Consider the following 18,623-nt stretch of genomic DNA (forward strand, 5'->3'; position numbering starts at 1 on the left):
GCACATATTAGGTACTTTGCTATGTGCTCTTACTTGATACAAAAATGTTCTAAAATACGTGTTATGATCCCCTTTTAATTTTTTTCCTAAACCAAAAAAACCCATTATTTCCATGAACATATGTTTTTTTCTTATTAAAAGTGGTATATTCTTCCCATGACAAAAATCTTTTACTGTAATATTTATAAATATTTTACAACAATATATAAAAATATTTTGTGTAAGTAGCATAAGCATACGATAACAAAATTTCAAACTATATAAGAGAGTTCAAAATGGAAAATAAAATTTTCTTCTGGAAAATATGACACAACATTGAGGATGTCTTCTGGAGGTTTCTCTTGGGAGGAAACTTTTCTCAGAAGCCCCCAGCAAACTTCCTCTTACCTCTCATTGGTCATATGTCCATTCTTAAACCAATCCCTGTCCTCGATGGCTTAGTGGATCCTGAACCATTCAAGAGATGTGGGATCACCACGATTGAATATAACTGGGAGAGGGGAAAATGGATGTGAGGGAGACAGGCTCGATGCTCAGCATGTCCTCTTCTTCACAGTCAGGGTTCCCTCCCTCTATCTCTGATGCCCATATGATAGGATCTCACCAATTCGACATAGCTTTCTTCATGTCCTCTCTCTGATTCAAGGCCTTCATGATGGAGAGGTGGCAATTGAGCTTGGTTTCTCATTGCTTTCCAAGCCCACTACTATTTTCTGACCTTTCCCCACAAGCCACAGCTTCTGTGTCTCCTTAGTTGGACTCTCAGCACCAAAGTAGTTGTCATGAAATTCCCATTGTCTCTACAGTCTACCAAATGTTTTGTCCCATTAGCACCATCCTTACTGATGTCCCCAGCTATCCCTGGGATGTTGCCATGACAATCCTATGCCTGCTCTACTATGCAGACTGTAGTTTGCTAGCTAACAGAGGATATAAACATTTCAAATGTTGTTTGACATTTCCAATTGCCTCTAAAAGAGTTTGCACAAATTCACACTCCTATAAATAAGAAATGAGTGTCTGTTTCTCACCACATTTTTGCCAGCATTGCGTACTGTCAACCTTTTGATCACTGTAAATTTTATAGGTTAAAAACTGGAAATATTAATTTTGTTAACCTCTTGGTCAGCTAGAGTGTATTTTCAAGTAATTTTTTTGAGGAAGAGTCTCTGCATGTAATATTTCCTGAGCCCTTGTATATCTAGGAAAATCTATTGCCTATTCACATGAATGAGAAACCTGAAAGTTCTAGGTTTACAGCACAATTGTATCTTTTTTTTTTTTAATTGGAGTATAGTTGCTTTACAATGTTGTGTTAGTTTCTGCTGTACAGCAAAGTTGATCAGCTATACATATACATATATCCCCTCTTTTTCTGGATTTCCTCCCATTTAGGTCACCACAGAGCACCGAGTAGAGTTTCCTGTGCTATACAGTAGGTTCTTATTAGTTACCTATTTTATACATAGTGCTGTATATAAGTCAATCCCAACCTCCCATTTCATCCCGCCCTCCCTTTCCCCGTTGGTATCCATATGTTTGTTCTCTGCATCTGTGTCTCTATTTCTGCTTTTCAAATAAGTTCATCTATACCATTTTTCTAGATTCCAACATATATGTGTTAATATACGATATTTGTTTTTCTCTTTCTGACTTACTTCACTCTGTATGACAGTCTCTAGGTCCATCCACATCTCTGCAATGGCACAATTTCTTTCCTTTTTATGGCTGAGTAATATTCCATTGTATATATGTACCACATCTTCTTTACCCATTCCTCTGCTGATGGACATTTAGGTTGCTTCCATGTCCTGGCTATTGTAAATAGTGCTGCAATGAACATTGGGGTACATGTATCTTTTTGAATTATGGTTTTCTTCGGGTATATGCCCAAGAGTAGGATTGCTAGGTCATATGGTAGTTCTAGTTTTAGTTTTTTAAGAAAGCTCCATACTGATCTGCATAGTGGTTGTATCAATTTACTTTCCCACCAACAGTTTAAGAGGGTTCCCTTTTCTCCACACCCTCTCCAACATTTATTGTTTGTAGATTTTTTGATGACGGCCATTCTGACTGGTGTGAGGTGATACCACATTGTAGTTTTGATTTGCATTTCTCTAATATTTAGTGATGTTGAGCATCTTTTCATGTGTCTCTTGGCCATCTGTACGTCTTCTTTGGAGAAATGTCTATTTATGTCTTCCATCCATTTTTTGATTGGGTTTTTTTTTTTTTTTTGATATTGAGCTGCATGAGCTGGTTGTATATTTTGGAGATAAATACTTTGTCATTTGCTTCGTTTGCAAATATTTTCTCCCATTCTGAGGGTTGTCTTTTCGTCTTGTTTATGCTTTCCTTTGCTGTGCAAAAGCTTTTAAGTTTCATTAGGTCCCATTTGTTTATTTTTGCTTTTATTTCCATTACTCTAGGAGGTGGCAAGATCAAAAAAGATCTTGTTGTGATTTATGTCAAAGAAAGTTCTGCCTATGTTTTCCTCTAAGTGTTTTATAGTGTCTGGCCTTACATTTAGGTCTTTAATTCATTTTGATTTTATTTTTCTGTACGGTGTTAGGGAGTGTTCTAATTTCATTCTTTTACATGTAGCTGTCCAGTTTTCCCAGCACCACTTATGGAAGTGGGAGTCTTTTCTCCATTGTATATTCTTGGCTCCTTTGCCATAGATTAGATGACCATATGTCTGTGGGTTTATCTCTGAGCTTTCTATCCTGTTCCATTGATCTATATTTCTGTTTTTGTGCCAGTACCATACTGTCTTGATTACTGTAGTTTTGTAGTATAGTCTGAAGTCAGGGAGCCTGATTCCTCCAGCTCCATTTTTCTTTCTCAACATTGCTTTGGGTATTTGGGATCTCTTGTGTTTCCATACAAATTGTAAATTTTTTGTTCTAATTCTGTGAAAAATGCTATTGGTAACTTGATCGGGGTTGCACTGAATCTGTAGATTGCTTTGGGTAGTATAGTCATTTTCACAATATTGATTCTTCCAATCTGAGAACATGATATATCTCTCCATTTGTGTCATGTTTGATTTCATTAATCAGTGTCTTACAGTTTTTGAGTACAGATCTTTTGCCTCCTTAGGTAGATTTATTCCTAGGTATTTTATTCTTTTTTTGCAATGGTAAATGGAATTGTTTCCTTAATTTCTCTTTCTGATCTTTCGTCGTCAGTGTATAAGAACGTGAGGTTTCTGTTTATTAATTTTGTATCCTGCAAATTCACTAAATTCATTGATTTACTCTAGTCATTTTCTGGTGGCATCTTTAGGATTTTCTATGTGTAGTATCATGTCATCTGCAAACAGTGACAGATTTACTTCTTTTCCTGTTTGGATTCCTTTTATATTTTTTTCTTCTGCGTGACTGCCGTGACTAAGTCTTCCAGAACTATTTTGGATAATGTTGGCGAGAGTGGACATCCTTGTCTTGTTCCTGGTCTTAGAGGAATACTTTCAGTTTTTCACTGCTGAGAATGATGTTTGCTGTGGGTTGTCGTATATGACCTTTATTATGTTGAGGTAGGTTCCCTCTACACCAACTTCCTGGAGAATTTTTTACCATAAATGGGTACTGAATTTTGTCAAATGTTTTTTCTGAATCTATTGAGATGACCATATGGTTTTTATTCTTTAATTTGTTGATGTGATGTATCACACTGATTGTTTTTTGGGTATTAAGGAATCCTTGCATCCTTGGAATAAATCCCACTTGATCATGGTGTATAACGCTTTTAATGTGTTGTTGGATCATGTTTGCTAATATTTTGTTGAGGATTTTTGCTCTTATGTTCATCAGTAATTTTGGCTTGTAATATTCTTTTTTTGTGACATCTTTGTCTGGTTTTGGTATCAGGGTGGTGGTGGCCTGGTAGAATGTCTTTGGGAGTGTTCCTTCCTCTGCAATTTCTTTGGAAGAGTTTGAGAAGGATAGGTGTTAGTTCTTCTCTAAATGTTTGATAGAATTCGCCTGTGAAGCCATCTGGTCCTGGGCTTTTGTTTGTTGGAAGATTTTTAATCAGAGTTTCAATTTCAGTACTTGTGATTGGTCTGTTCATATTTTCTATTTCTTCCTGGTTCAGTCTTGGAAGGTTGTACCTTTCTAAGAATGTGTCCATTTTTTTCTAGATTGTCCAGTTTATTGGTGTATGTTTGCTTGTAGTAATCTCTTATGATCTTTTGTATTTCTGTGGTGTCCGTTGTAACTTCTCCTTTTTCATTTCAAATTTTATTGATTTGAATCCTCTCCCTTTTTTTCCTGATGAGTCTGGCTAAATGTTTATCAGTTTTGTTTATCTTCTTAAAGAACCAGCTTTTAGTTTCATTGATTTTTGCTGTGTTTTCTTCATCTCTATCTCATTGATTTCCACTCTGATCTTTATGATTTCTTTCCTTCTACTAACTTTGGATTTTGTTTGTTTTTCTTTCTCTAGTTGCTTTAAGTGTAACGTTAGGTTTCTATATGAGATTTTTATTGTTTCTTAGGTAAGATTGTATTGCTATAAACTTCCCTGTTAGAACTTCTTTTGCTGCATCCTATAGTTTTAGGTCATCGTGTTTTCATTGTCATTTGTCTCTAACTATTTTTTGATATCCTTTTTGATTTCTTCAGTGATCCATTGATTACTTAGTAACATATTTTTTAGCTTCCATGTGTTTGTGTTTTTACATTATTTTTCCTGTAATTGATTTCTAATCTCCTAGCGTTGTGTTCAGAAAAGATGCTTGATACAATTTCAATTTTCTTAAATTTACTGAGACTTCATTTATGACCCAAGATGTGATCTATCCTGGAGAATATTCCATGTGCACTTGAGAAGAAAATGTAGACTGCTGCTTTTGGATGGAATTTCCTGTAAATATCAATTAAGTATATCTGGTCTCACGTATCATTTAAGGCTTGTGTCGTCTTATTAATTTTCTGCCTGGGTGATCTGTCCACTGGTGTAAGTGGGGTGTTAAAGCCCCCCACTATTATTTTGTTACTCTCGACGCCCGCTTTTATGGCTGTTAGCATTTGCCTTATGTATTGTGGTGCTCCTATGTTGGGTGCATAAATATTTACAATTGTTATATCTTCTTGGGTTGGTCACTTGATCATTATGTAGTGTCCTTCCTTGTCTTTTATAATAGCCTTTATTTTAAAGTCTATTTTGTCTGACATGAGTATTGCTACTCCAGTTTTCTTTTGATTTCCACTTGCATGGAATATCTTTTTCCATCTCCTCACTTTCAGTCGTATGTATCCCTAGGTCTGAAGTGGGTCTCTTGTAGACAGCGTATATATGGGTCTTGTTTCTGTATCTAAGCAGCCAGTGTGTCTTTTGGTTGAAACATTTAATCTATTTACAGTTAATGTAATTATCAATATGTATGTTCCTTTTACCAATTTCTTTAATGCTTTGGGTTTGTTATTGTAGGTCTTTTTCTTCTCTTCTGTTTCCTGCCTAGAGAAGTTCCTTTAGCATTTGTTGTAAAGCTGGTTTGGTGTTGCTGAATTCCCTTACCTTCTGCTCTTTGTAAAGCTTTTGATTTCTCCATTGAATCTGAATGAGATCCTTGCTGGGTAGAGTAATGTTTGTTGTAGGTTTTTCTCTTTCATCACTTTCAATATATCCTGCCACTCTCATCTGGCCTGCAGAGTTTCTGTTGAAAATCAACTGATAACCTTATGGGGGTTCCCTTGAGTGTTATTTGTTGCTTTTCCCTTGTTGCTTTTAATATTTGTTTTTGTATTTAATTTTTGTTAGCTTCATTAATATGTACCTCAGCATGTTTCTCCTTGGGTTTATCCATTATGGGACTCTCTGCACTTCTTGGACTTGAGTGACTATTTCCTTTCCCATGTTAGGAAAGTTTTTGACTATAATCTCTCCAAATATTTTTCTCAGCCCCTTTCTCTTTCTCTTCTTCTTGGACCCATACAATTTGAATGTTGGTACGTTTAATGATGTCCCAGAGGTCTCTGAGACTGTCTTCATTTTTTTCATTCTTCTTTCTTTATTCTGCTCCATGACAGTTATTTCCAACATTCTATCTTCCAGCTCACTTATTCGCTCTTCTCCCTCAGTTTTTCTGCTATTAATTGCTTCTAGTGTGTTCTTCATTTCAGTTGTTGTGTTGTTCATCACTGATTTTTTATTTCTTCTAGGTCCTTTTTAAACGTTTCTTGTATTTCCTTGATCCATGCCTCCATTCTATTTCTAAGATCTTGGATCATCTTTACTATCCTTACTATGAATTCTTTTTCAGGTAGATTGCCTATTTCCTCTTCATTTATTTGGTCTTGTAGGTTTTCACCTTGCTCCTTCATCTGCAACATATTTCTCTGTCATCTGATTTTGTCTGACTTACTGTGTTTGTGGTCCCTTTCCACAGGCTGCAGGGTAGTTGTTCCTCTTGCTTCTGGTGTCTGCCCCTCGTGGGGAGGTTGGTCCAGTGGCTTGTGTAGGCTTCCTGGTGGGAGGGACTGGCGCCTGCACTCTGGTGGGTGGAGCTGAGGCTTTTCCCTCAGATGGGTAGGGCCACATCAGGTGGTGTGTTTTGGGGTGTCTGTGAGCTTAGTATGATTTTAGGCAGCCTGTCTGCTGTTGGATGGGGCTGTGTTCCTGTCTTGCTGGTTGTTTAGCATGGAATTCCAGCACTGGCACTTGCAGGCTGTTGGGTGGAGCCGGGTGTTGGTGTTGAGATGGAGCCCTCCAGGACATCACATGCCATTTAATATACCCTGGGGCTGGGAATTCTCTGATGGTCCAGCATCCTGGACTTGGCACTCCCACCCTGGAGGACCAGGCCTGACCCCTGGTCAGGGAACCAAGACCCCGCAAGCCACAAGGTGAGGCCAGAAAAAAAAAAAAGGAAAAGAAAGTAGACAAAGAAAACCAAGAGAAATAGCAAAAACAAAACCATAAAAACTGCAACAACAACAAAGCAAAAAAAAAAAAAAGAAAAAAGAAAACAAAGAAAACCAAAGAGAAACAATAAAAGCAAAACCAAACAGAACAAACAGAAAAAACAAAAAAGAAAAAAAAGAAGAGAACACCCAAACAAACGAATGAACCTCCAAATGAAAACAATCAATAAAGACTAAATTAACAAAAGCAAAAAATAAACAGAACAAAAACAGAAAGCAAACTAAAAAAAAAGCACAGAAAACAAAAAACAAACACAAAAACAATAAAAAAAGATAAAAGCAAAACAGAACAAAGAACAAAAACAATATAAAAAACACAATGGAACAAAAAAGTAAAGTGAAATAGAAAAATTAAAAATATATTAAAACTTAAAAACAGAAAAATAAATAAAAAATAATAACAGCAACATAACAATACAAAACAAAGAATAATATTAATAATAATATTTTCTTGGTGCCTCTGCTCTCAGTGTCCTTGCTCCCACAGTGAGTCACAGCCAACCCCTGCCTACCCAGGAGGCTGTCCAATACCTCCAGGTAGGTCTCTGGACCCACTGTGGGCACTGTGGGGGCAGCTCAGACTCTCACCTGGCTCAACTCCCTTGTGTACTTATCCCCAGAGTCCACCAGTCTAGCTTTAGACTTGTCTAAAGCTAGACTGGTCTTAGCTGTGGGAGCACTTGTTGTCCATTCAGATATACCACAGACTCAGGTTTTACCATTCAGATTGCAGGGATTTAATCTGCAGTTTGTGCAGCTGCACAGAGAGATTTCCATTCCTCTTCTTTAGTCGCACCACCTGTGGGACTCAGCTTTGGTTTTGGCCCCACCTCTGCATGTGGGCCACCCTCAGTCATCTGTTCCCTGTCCAGGTAAGAGGGGGTGAAAGTAGCAGCTGATTTGGGCACACTTACTCACTCAGGCTGGGGAGGCATAAGGCAGCCACAATTGGGGTGTGCATGAAATGCCTGAGGCAGCAGAGACCTGAAGGAAGTTGCAACAGACTGGGGTGTGCTCGATCTAGTGGGAGTCCCTCCCAGTGCCCATGGTGGCAGGGGCTGGTGTGTGGCAGCGATGGCAGACCCACCCCTTGCGCACCACTAAACAGTGGTGCCTCATTTCCAAGGCCAACCACGCTTCCTCTAGGAGCATTCCTGACCATGGAGCCCTTCACTTCCTTCTCCTCAAGTTGTCTTCATGCAGCCAGCATTGGTCCTCTCCCCAGATCTGATCTCTTAACCCCACGTTTTAGCACTCAGCCCCTGCCAGCACTGATAGATTCTTGTCTCAGGCTGGGGTGCCCAGGGCTGATTCCCGAGGAGGCTTTGGCATGGGTGACACTCAGGACCCTGAAGCCTGCATGGGAGGAGGAGGCCTTGGTTTGAGGGTCAGGTGAGCCTGCTCAGATGGGTGCCCCTCCCAGTGCTGGCAGAGGCAGAAGCAAGAAGTTGGGGGAGGGGGTTCCAATGGTGGCCCCGCCCTTTGCACACCACTCAACAGTGGTGCCTTGCTTCTGTGGTGGTTGGAGCTTCTTCCACAAACTTTCTTAGTTGTGGAGCTCTTACTCATGTCCCTTCAGACTGTCTCTTCACAGCCAACAGCTGTCCCTTCCCTGGGTCCACGTTCCAAACCCCACTTTCCAGCACCCAGCCCCCCTTTGCAACAGGAGACACACAGCTCAGGCTGAGGTGTGCAGGGCTGCAGCTCAGACCATGTGTGCAGTTCTTACTTTGCTCTGCCTTTCACAGGCCGGCCACTGCATTCCCCTCTGATCTCTCGAAGGTATCTTTCTGCCCCAGCTGATTTCCCCACTGTGAGGGGGTTTTTCTGAGTGCAGGAACCTCTAATCACCTTCAGCTCCATGCCAGGGTACTGGTCCCTTCTCATTTCCTCTTTTCTTTTCTTTTTTTCTGTCATCCTACCCAGTTGTGTTGGGATTTTCACTGTCCTTTTAGGTGTCCGAAGTCTTCTGCTAATGTTCAGCAGGTGCTTTGTGAGAATTGTTCCATTTGCAGATGTATTCTTGATGTACTTGTGAGGAGAGATGAATTTCACATCCTCCTATTCCACCATCTTGACTCCTCCCCCCCTTGATCCCCATTTTAAAGATGAGAAAACTGAGGCTCAGAGAGGGGAGGTGATTCCCTCCAAGACCAAGGTGTAGTCTTGGTACCTGAGTCTGGGGTGGAATGAGCCTCCCTGGTGGTTGAGTGATGGGAACAGGAAGCCAGGTTCATCCTGATATCTTCCTGTCACCAGGTGCCAGAGCATCCAGCTCTCTCTTTGGGACCCTCTTCCTGCTTGGCTGGAAGTTGTTTCCCCTGACTATAATTTCCATCATCTATGCCTTCAGGAGGACCCTCCCTTCCAAGTAAATGGGGGACCCCAGATAAGGCTTGGGCTCCTAGGGGTGGAACTGCAGGCCAACAGGGGGCTCTATGAGGAGAAGACACGAGGTGCTCCCATTTCTCCTCTACCTTGAAGGATGTTGAATCCAGAGGGTCTCTGAGAGCTGCACCCCAATTCCCTCAACCTTCCTCTGCCTCTCACAGCTCCAGTCTGAGGATGCACAAAGATGCAGGCTCTCCTGATCTGGGCAGTTTTGGTGGTGGTGGTGGGGAACATTTAAAGAGGGAGATAGAGAGGGAGAGAACATTGGTGAGGTGGTCTCTGAGGAGAAGTTTGAGAAGAACAAAGGCTTTGCCCAGCTCCCTGCTTCCTCTGCTGGTCACTGACACTGCAAGTCCCTCCTCAGTGACATGGGACCCTTGTCCCTTCCTGTCTTATTCTGAAGGACTGATCCAGGAGGACCACTTCCCATGATGCCTGTAGCCTCTGCCCCAGCTTCTCCTGCCTCATCAGCCTTCTGAGACCTGTCCAGCACTGGCTGCCCCTCCCTGTCTCCTGCAGCCCAAGAGGAGCTGAGAGCCTGGACCGGGAAGGTCAGTCATGAGAGGTGGCCTCTCCTGCTCTACCCAGGAATGAAGCTTCTGTGGACACCTGACCCTGAACAAGAAACCCAGCAGAGGCAGGACAGGCTCCTATCTAGGAGGAATCATACCTGCATTTCTGAAGGCCTCCTTCAGCTCCTCAAGGAAAGCTCATTGTGGGCACCCAAGGTAGCATGAAACCTTTAAAGTCCCTTCACTAAAATGGGATCAAAGAAAACATGTATGACCAATAGAGATATGCAGTCTCATTAGTGATAATAAAAAAGCCAAAGACCATGCTGAGATGCCATTTCATCCCTATTCAAATAGTAAAAACAAAGAAGCAACTGACTCTTTCTTACATTGCTGATGGTCATGTAACTTGACACAGTTGCTTTGGAAAACAGTCTGGAAAATTTTAAGTTGAACATTCACATACCCTACAACCAGGCATTTCCTCACTTTGGTCGTACACCCCCTTCCAAAAAGAAAAAAAAAAAAAACTCCTGTACGTGTACACAAGGAGATATGTACAAATATATACATGGTAACATAGTTTAAAATTACCAAAACCTGAGAAAAATCCAAATTCTCATGTACAGGAAGATGATCAAGTATTTAAGGAAAATCACAGAATTAAGTTTTCTACAATAATAAAAATAAATCAACTATAGCTACACACAATAATATGGATAAATCTTAGCAAAAATATTAGGTTTGTAAGCCTCAAAAGATTTTATACAACATGATATATGATAAAACCATATTTTCAAAAATGGAACAATGAACCCAAGATTTTAAATAGTAGTTGTTGAGGTAGAAAAAGGCAGAGGAATGAGAAGGGTGGGTACATATAGGTAAGTTAAGTTAATATCAGGATTCTAGATGACAGGCTGGGTGCTGGTTTCATGAATATATATATCATTATAAACAACAACAACAACCAAACAAATAGAGAGAGTAACAGTAAAAGATTAATAAACAGGTATGTAAGTAAATTGGTACATAAATGGATGGATGATTGGAAAGAAGAGATGAAGAGAGTGATGGAGGAAGGATGGATAGATGGATACATAGGTAAGTAGATTAATAAATGTGGGTCAAGCATGGATCAATGATGTGGGTGTCATGAAGCAAGAATTATGAGAAACACAATTGTATGTACTCAAGATCCAAGGAAAACAATAAGGGAAGGAATAAATGTCCTGTAAATTTACACAGAAAATGCAAGTAAATCTGTTGACTAAAACACTAATGGATTAGAAAACCCACATATCCATGGGAATTTGGGAATCACTAAAAAAAGTGGGCCAGCCACCAGTGGTGCTGGGGACAGTTATTTTTTTAAATAAATCTCATTGAACAAGAAATGAATTCCAGACAGATTAAATTCTTAAATCTAAATTTGTTAAACTATTAGAGTAAAACTAATAAAAACTTTATGTCTTTAGGATGAGAAAAAACTTTAAGATCCTAAAAACACAACTCATTGAGATTTGTAAAGTTGATTTTAAAGATTTATAAAGATGACTATAACAATGATAAAAATTATGTATGATGGAAACACCAAAAACAAAATTTAAAAGTATGCAATAAATAGGGAAGAAGAAGGAAATAATAAATATGAGTAAAAATTAATATAACAGAGAACAAGTGTAAAACAGAGAGATTCAATTTAACCAAAAAGTAATTCTTTAACTTTGTATAATCCTCTGGTGTGATGAAAAGAAAGGGAAAGATAAAGAGAGAGAGAGAGAGAGAGAGAGAGAGGAATCTACATGAGGAATGGAAAAGGGGCATTACTATAGATCCTGCAGTTAATAAAATGGTAAAAGAGGATATCATGAACAACTTTGCCAAAATAATATATAACATTTAGATGAAAGGGAGACCACCTGGAAAATGTAACTGATCAAAACAGAACAAGAGAAATAGGAAACATGGGGAGTCCTAAACCATTAAAGTAACTGAATCAGTAATTAAATAAAAATCTTCCTATAATGAATACTGTAGATATACATGACTTCACAGGCAAGATCTGCCAAACATTCAAGTAATACAATTTTGGTCTTACACAAGCTTTTTTTAGAGAGTAGATAAAGAGGGTACACTTCCCTAGTCATATTTTTGAAGCTAGCATAACCTCAATAATAGAACTCCAACAAGAATAATATAAAGAAGGAAAATCATTGTAATTCTCACTTATGAATATGGATGAAAAATCCCAAGCCAAATTTTAACAAAACCAAATATTATACCATCACAAGTGAGTTTTATTCCAGGAATGGAAAATTAGAAAAATCAAATTATATAATTCATCACATTTACAAATTGAAAGAAAGACAATAGAAACCATATGATCATCTCAATAGATGCAGGAAATCATTAAATTATCAATATTCATCTTTAAATAGTCTTGGAAAATAGAGTGAATTACTTAATCTGATAAAGCTAATCTGTTAAAATGACACAATTTCTATTTCTGTTAAAATGGTAGAATATTGGTTATATCATGGTTCATTCTAATTTAAAAAATATAGCAAAGCAAACATCATACTCAGTGGTGAAACATTGAAGGCTTTGTAATCAGAACAATATAATCTGGTTGCTACCACTTCAATTCATTGTTTTTTCAGAGATTCTAGGTTGCTGATTAAGTCATGAAGGGGATATAAAACTATAAATATTATGATATTATTAGTGATATGACATCACTGTACATTAAGAAAGTCCAAAAGAACTCATGGAAAAATTTTTAGAAAAATGTGAAAATTTAGCAAGGGTGCTAGACACAAAATCAATACACATAAATCAATTGTAACAAACATTAGAAAATGAAAAAAAAGTTTTAATGACGTTATTTTTAATAGTATCAAAATATCAAGTATATTTTAATCAATTTAACAAGTGTCTATAGGCAAAACCTGCAAAACATTATTGAATGACATTATAGAGGACTGAAATGAATAAAAAGATATATTATGTTCATTGATAGAAAGATGACATTGTAATGATATGTATGATATTGTAAAGAGATATATGTTTAGCCATATATAAAGATATAAACATTTCAATTGTTCCCAATTAATAGTCAATGTAATCCCAATTAAAATACCAAAAGTTGTTGTTCTTGTTGTTGTGTGTGTGTGTTTGTGCTCAATTTGACAAAGATATTCTAAATTTTTCATGTAAATGAAAAAGTCCAAGTGTAGCTAAGAAGAAAAATGAGGTGGAATGAATTGTTCTACCAGGTGTGAAAACTTACTATAGAGCTGTAGTTATCAAGATACTGGTGTTAGTGCAGGAATGAACATAGAAAACATGGAAAAAATTACAGAGTCCCAACTCAGACACACTTATCTGTAGATGCTTCATTTCTGACAAGTTTGCACCACAGAGTAGTGAGAAAAAGGACAATTTTTTCACTAAATGAGAGTGGGACAATTCGATATTCATATGGGAAAAAATACAATTGGACTCCTATGTTACATCACAAACGTGCATTACAGACATGTTTCACAGGCACAACTATAAGGCTTTCATAAGTTATATAAAAGTGTTTTCGGGACTTTGTTTGTAAGGAAAGTTTTCTTAAGCACTAAAAGCTGTAACCATAAAGGAAATGATTGATAAGGGAACAATGATTCTCCTCGTTGTCAGTTTACTTGGTTGTTGCAGGAACAGCAGGGCCTGTGACTAGCTTGAGCAGTTAGTCTAGATTGTTTTCAACAGAGGCACCTGACTTACATGTAAAACACAAGTCTACACTTACATTGGCTTTTTTCCCCCACTGGCAAAAATAGAACTTTGTAAGACAACAGCTTCTTCATTGTTTACAACAAAATGGAAAACCCAGTAAGCAATTCTAGGGAAAATCTTCAACGTCATCAATAATAAATAAATATCATTTAAAAAATAGCACTACTGTTTTTTATGATCCACGTTTATCTCCATTCCTTTCTCTGTTCTTTCCTATCAGAGGGCTAAAAGCCTGGGAACCACATTTTCTAGAATTCCTTTCCAGGTTTGCTCTGGATTCCATTCTACTGAGGAGAGATGCTTGCAGTAGATTTGGAAGGTGAAAGAGAAGGAGAGGCATGATTTCTCCTCTGGAAATGGAGAGGGGAAGACGCATGGGCATCAGAAGATGGAAAATCTGAAGATTTACAGTGGACTCCACCATAAATCTTCCATAAATCACAGGCAGTTGTGATCATTGGTGACGGGTTCCTATGAATCTTACAGAGTCTAGATTCTCCAAGTGCTAGGAGTAAACTTGGGAGTTAAAGCAGTGAGGATTGCCAGTGGTCTGTAAACACCAAATTCCACGATTCCCATGAGAACAAAGCAGGAGTGCATGGGTTTTTATGACCTGACCTTGAAGTCACCTTACATCATTTCAGCCATTCTCTTTATTTAGGAGAAACATTTGGTGTCTCATTAATACTGAAGTCTCTAGGTCCTTGAACCTGACTTTCTGCTGTTTGTCAATTGCCCTGTCATGTGGCTTGTTTTGCCTTTCTTTTCCATTTTTTCCTATTTTATGTGAAATCCTATGACATGCTTGTTGGTGTTGTTTTAATTTTTATTGAGGTATGACATAAAATACTGTATGTAATTGCACAAATATTATGCATGGCTTACTACATGTTTAGACATTTTATGTCCTTATACACCCATGTAATCACCACCTCAAGACATAAAAGTTTTTCTTCTTGCTCCTTTTCATTCAATCTCTGCCCCATAGGCAACCACCAATCTGATTTCTGTCACCATAGATTGGTTTTGTGGTTTCTTGAATTTCACATAAGTAAAGTCTTACAGTGACTTGTGTATGGCTTCTTTCACTCCTCTTAAGGGTTTGTGTGTGTGTGTGTGTGTGTGTTTCTTTATTGTGGTAAAAATAGCTCACAAAATTAAATGTACCACATTAACTATTTTTAGTGTACTGTTAAGTAGTGTTAAGTATATTTATAGTGTTGTGCAAAAGATCACTAGAACTTTTTCATCTTGCAAACCTGAAACCCTAGATCCACGAAACACTAGTTCACTCTCTACTCTCCCCTTAGCCCTGGAAACCATCTTTCTTTTTGTTTCTATGATTTGGCTACCTTAGATGAGTGGAGTCATGCAGTAATTGTCCTTCTGTGGATGGCTTATTTTACTTAGCATAATGTCCTCGAGGTTCATCCATGTCCTAGCATGTGATGGGATTTCCTTCCTTTATAAGGCTGAATAATATTCCATTGTATGGACACACCATATTTTCTTTATCCCTTTATTGGTAAGTGGACATTTGGTTTTCTTCCATCTCTTGGCTATTGAGAATAATGCTGTGATGAATGTGAGTGTGCAAATATCTCTTTAAGATCCTGCTTTGAATTTTTTTGAATATATACCTAAATGTGGGATTGCTGGATCATATAATAGTTCTATTCTTAATTTTTTGAGAAATCTGTATACTGTTCCCTATTTTACAATCCCATCCACAGTGCCCAAGGGCTCCATTACTCCACATCCTTGTTAGCTCCTGTTATTTTTTTTGTTATTTTAATAGTCACTATTGTAGAGCCTGTGAGGTGATATCTCATTGTGGTTTTGATTGCATTTCTGCTTGGTGATGTTGAGCATCTGTTCATATGCTTTCAGGCCATTTGTATATTTTCTTTGGAGAATTGTTCATTCAAGTCTTTTACCCACTTTTGATCAGGTTATTTTTGTTATTGTTGAGTTGTTGGAATTCTCCTATAGTCTAGATATTAACACTTTAGTAGATTTATGATTTGCCAATATTTCCTTTCATTCCATAGGTTATTTTACAACTTGTTGATTGTTTTCTTTGGCATGATGATGTTTTAAAGTTTACAGTAGTCCCATTTGTCTATTTTTGCTTTCTTTTTGCCTTGGATTTTGGTGTCATATTCAAAAAGTCATTGTGAAATCCAGTGTTATAAACATTTTCTTATATTTTTTCCTCTAGGAGCATTGTAGTTTTAAGTCTTAATCTAGTTAATTTTTGTATATGGTGTAAAGTAAGGGCCCAACTTCATTCTTTTGTGTTTGGGTTTGCAGATTCCCTAACTACATTTGTTGAAGAGAATATCATTTCCCCATTGAGTGATCTTGGCACCCTTGTTGAAAATCACATGGATATGTGTGGAAGAGTATATTTTTGGTGTCTCTATTCTATTCCATTGTTTTATATATCTATTTTTTTTTTTTGTGCCAGTACCACACTGTGTTACGACTGTTGCTTTGAGTATCTTTTGATATCAGGAAAAGAGAGGTCTGCTACTTTATTCTTCATTTTCAACATTGTTTTTACTTTTCAGGGTCCCTTAAGATTCTGTGTGAATTTTATGATATTTTTTTCTATTTCTGCAAAAAAAAAAAAAAAAAAAAAGAAAGAAAAAAAAGAAAAGGGCCATTGTCATGTTGATAGGAATTGCGTTGAATCTTTCGGTAGATTGCTTTGGGTATTATGGACATATTAACAATATTAAATCTTTCAATCTATGTGTAGAATGACTCCAAGTATTTGTACTTTCTTTGATTTCTTTCCACAATGTTTTGTAGTTTTCACTGTGTGAGTCTTTAACCTCCTTGGTTAAATGTATTTGTAAGCATTTTATCCTTTTTGATGCTATATTAAATTCATTTGTTTACTTCATTCCCTTTTTGGATTGGTCATTGTTATGTTATAGAAGTGCAATCAATTATCGTGCATTTATTTTGTATCATTTATTAGTTGTAAAGTTTTTGTGTGTGTAGTCCAGAGGGCTTTTACGTATGTGGTCAAGTCATGTGAGACTAGAGATAATTTTACATCCTCGTTTACATATGGATTCCTTTATTTTTCTTTCTTATCTAACTGATCATCCTGTATTATGTTGCAATTTAGTGGCAAGAGTGTGTGTCCTTCCTTCCTTCCTATCGTGGAGGAAAATATTTTAGCCTTCAACATTGAGTATGATGTTAGCTTCAGCTTTTCATATATGACTTTTAATTTTTTTCTTTTTTTCAAGTTTTATTGGAGTACAGTTGATTTACAATGTTGTGTTAGTTTCAGATGTACGGCAAAGTGATTCAGCTATACATATACATATATTCATTATTTTTAAGAATCTTTTCTCATATAAGTTATCACAGAATATTGAGTAGAGTTCCCTGTGCTATACAGTAGGTCCTTGTTCATTATCTATCTTATATATAGTAGAGTGTGTATGTTAATCCCAAGCTCCTGATTTATCCCTCCCCCTCCACCATGCACATTTCCCCTTTGGTAACCATAAGTTTGTTTTCAATATCTGTAAGTCTATTTCTGTTTTGTAAGTAAATTCATTTGTATTATTTTTAAAAATTAGATTCCACATATGAGTTATATCATGATATTTTTCTTTCTCTGTCTGGCTTACTTCACTTAGTATGATAATCTCTTTATCCATCCATGTTGCTGCAAATTACATTATTTCACACTTTTTATGGCTGAGTAATATTCCATTGTATATATGTACCACATCTTCTTTATCCATTCTTCTGTTGATGGACATTTAGGTTGCTTCCATGTCTTGACTATTGTAAATAGTGCTACAATGAACATTGGTGTGCATGTATCTTTTCGAATTATGGTTTTCTCTGGATATATACCAGAGTGGGACTGCTGGATCATATTGTAGTTCTATTTATAGTTTTTTAAGAAACCTCCGTACTGTTCTCCATAGTGGTTGTATCAATTTACATTCCCGCCAACAGTGTAGAAGGGTTCCGTTTTCTCCACACCTTCTCCAGCATTTATTTTTTGCAGACTTTTTGATGAGGGCCATTCTGACCAGTGTGAGGTGAAACCTCATTGTAGTTTTGATTTGCATTTCCCTTATAATTAGTGATGTTGAGCATCAAAAGAATGAAATTAGAAATTCCCTAACACCATACACAAAAATAAACTCAGAATGGATCAAAGACCTAAATGTAAGGCTGAACACTATAAAACTCTTAGAGGAAATCATAGGCAGAACACACTTTGCCATAAATTGCAGCAATAACTTCTTTGATTCACTTCCTAGAGTAATGAAAATAAAAACAAAAATAAACAAATGGAACCTAATTAATCTTAAAAGCTTCTGCACAGCAAAGGAAACCATAAACAAAACGAAAAGACAACCCACAGAATGGGAGAAAATATTTGCAAATGAAGTGACCGACAAGGGATTAATCTCCAAAATATATAAACAGCTCATGCAGATCTGTATGAAAAAAACAAACACAATCAAAAAATGGGCAGAAGATCTAAATGGACTTTTCTCCATATATGCCTTTTATTATGTTGATGTAGTCTCTTCCTGTTCCTAGTTAGTTTAGTGTTTCTATCATGAAAGGGTAATGAATTTTTTTCAAATGATTTTCTCCCTCAGTTGAGATGATCATGTGGTTTTTGTCCTTCATTTGTTATTATAGTGTGTTTCATTGATGATTTTCATATGTTGAATCATCTTTGCATGTCAGGTATAAATTCCACTTCTTCATGGTGTATACTCCTTTGCTTTCCTGTTGATTTGGTTTGCTAGTAGTTTATTGAGAAGTTTTGGCATAAGTATTCCTCAGGCATATTGGTCTGTATTTTTCATGTTGTGTCTTTGTTTTGGTTTCAGACTAATGTTGGCATCATACACTAAGTTTGGAAGTGTTTCCTCTTCTCGAATTGTTTGGAGAGTTTGAGGAGGATTGGTATTCATTCTTTTTTATATATTAGGTAGAATTCTCCAGA

This window comes from Eschrichtius robustus, chromosome 16 (genome assembly GCF_028021215.1).
Source record: "Eschrichtius robustus isolate mEscRob2 chromosome 16, mEscRob2.pri, whole genome shotgun sequence".
In the NCBI taxonomy this organism is placed as follows: domain Eukaryota; kingdom Metazoa; phylum Chordata; class Mammalia; order Artiodactyla; family Eschrichtiidae; genus Eschrichtius; species Eschrichtius robustus.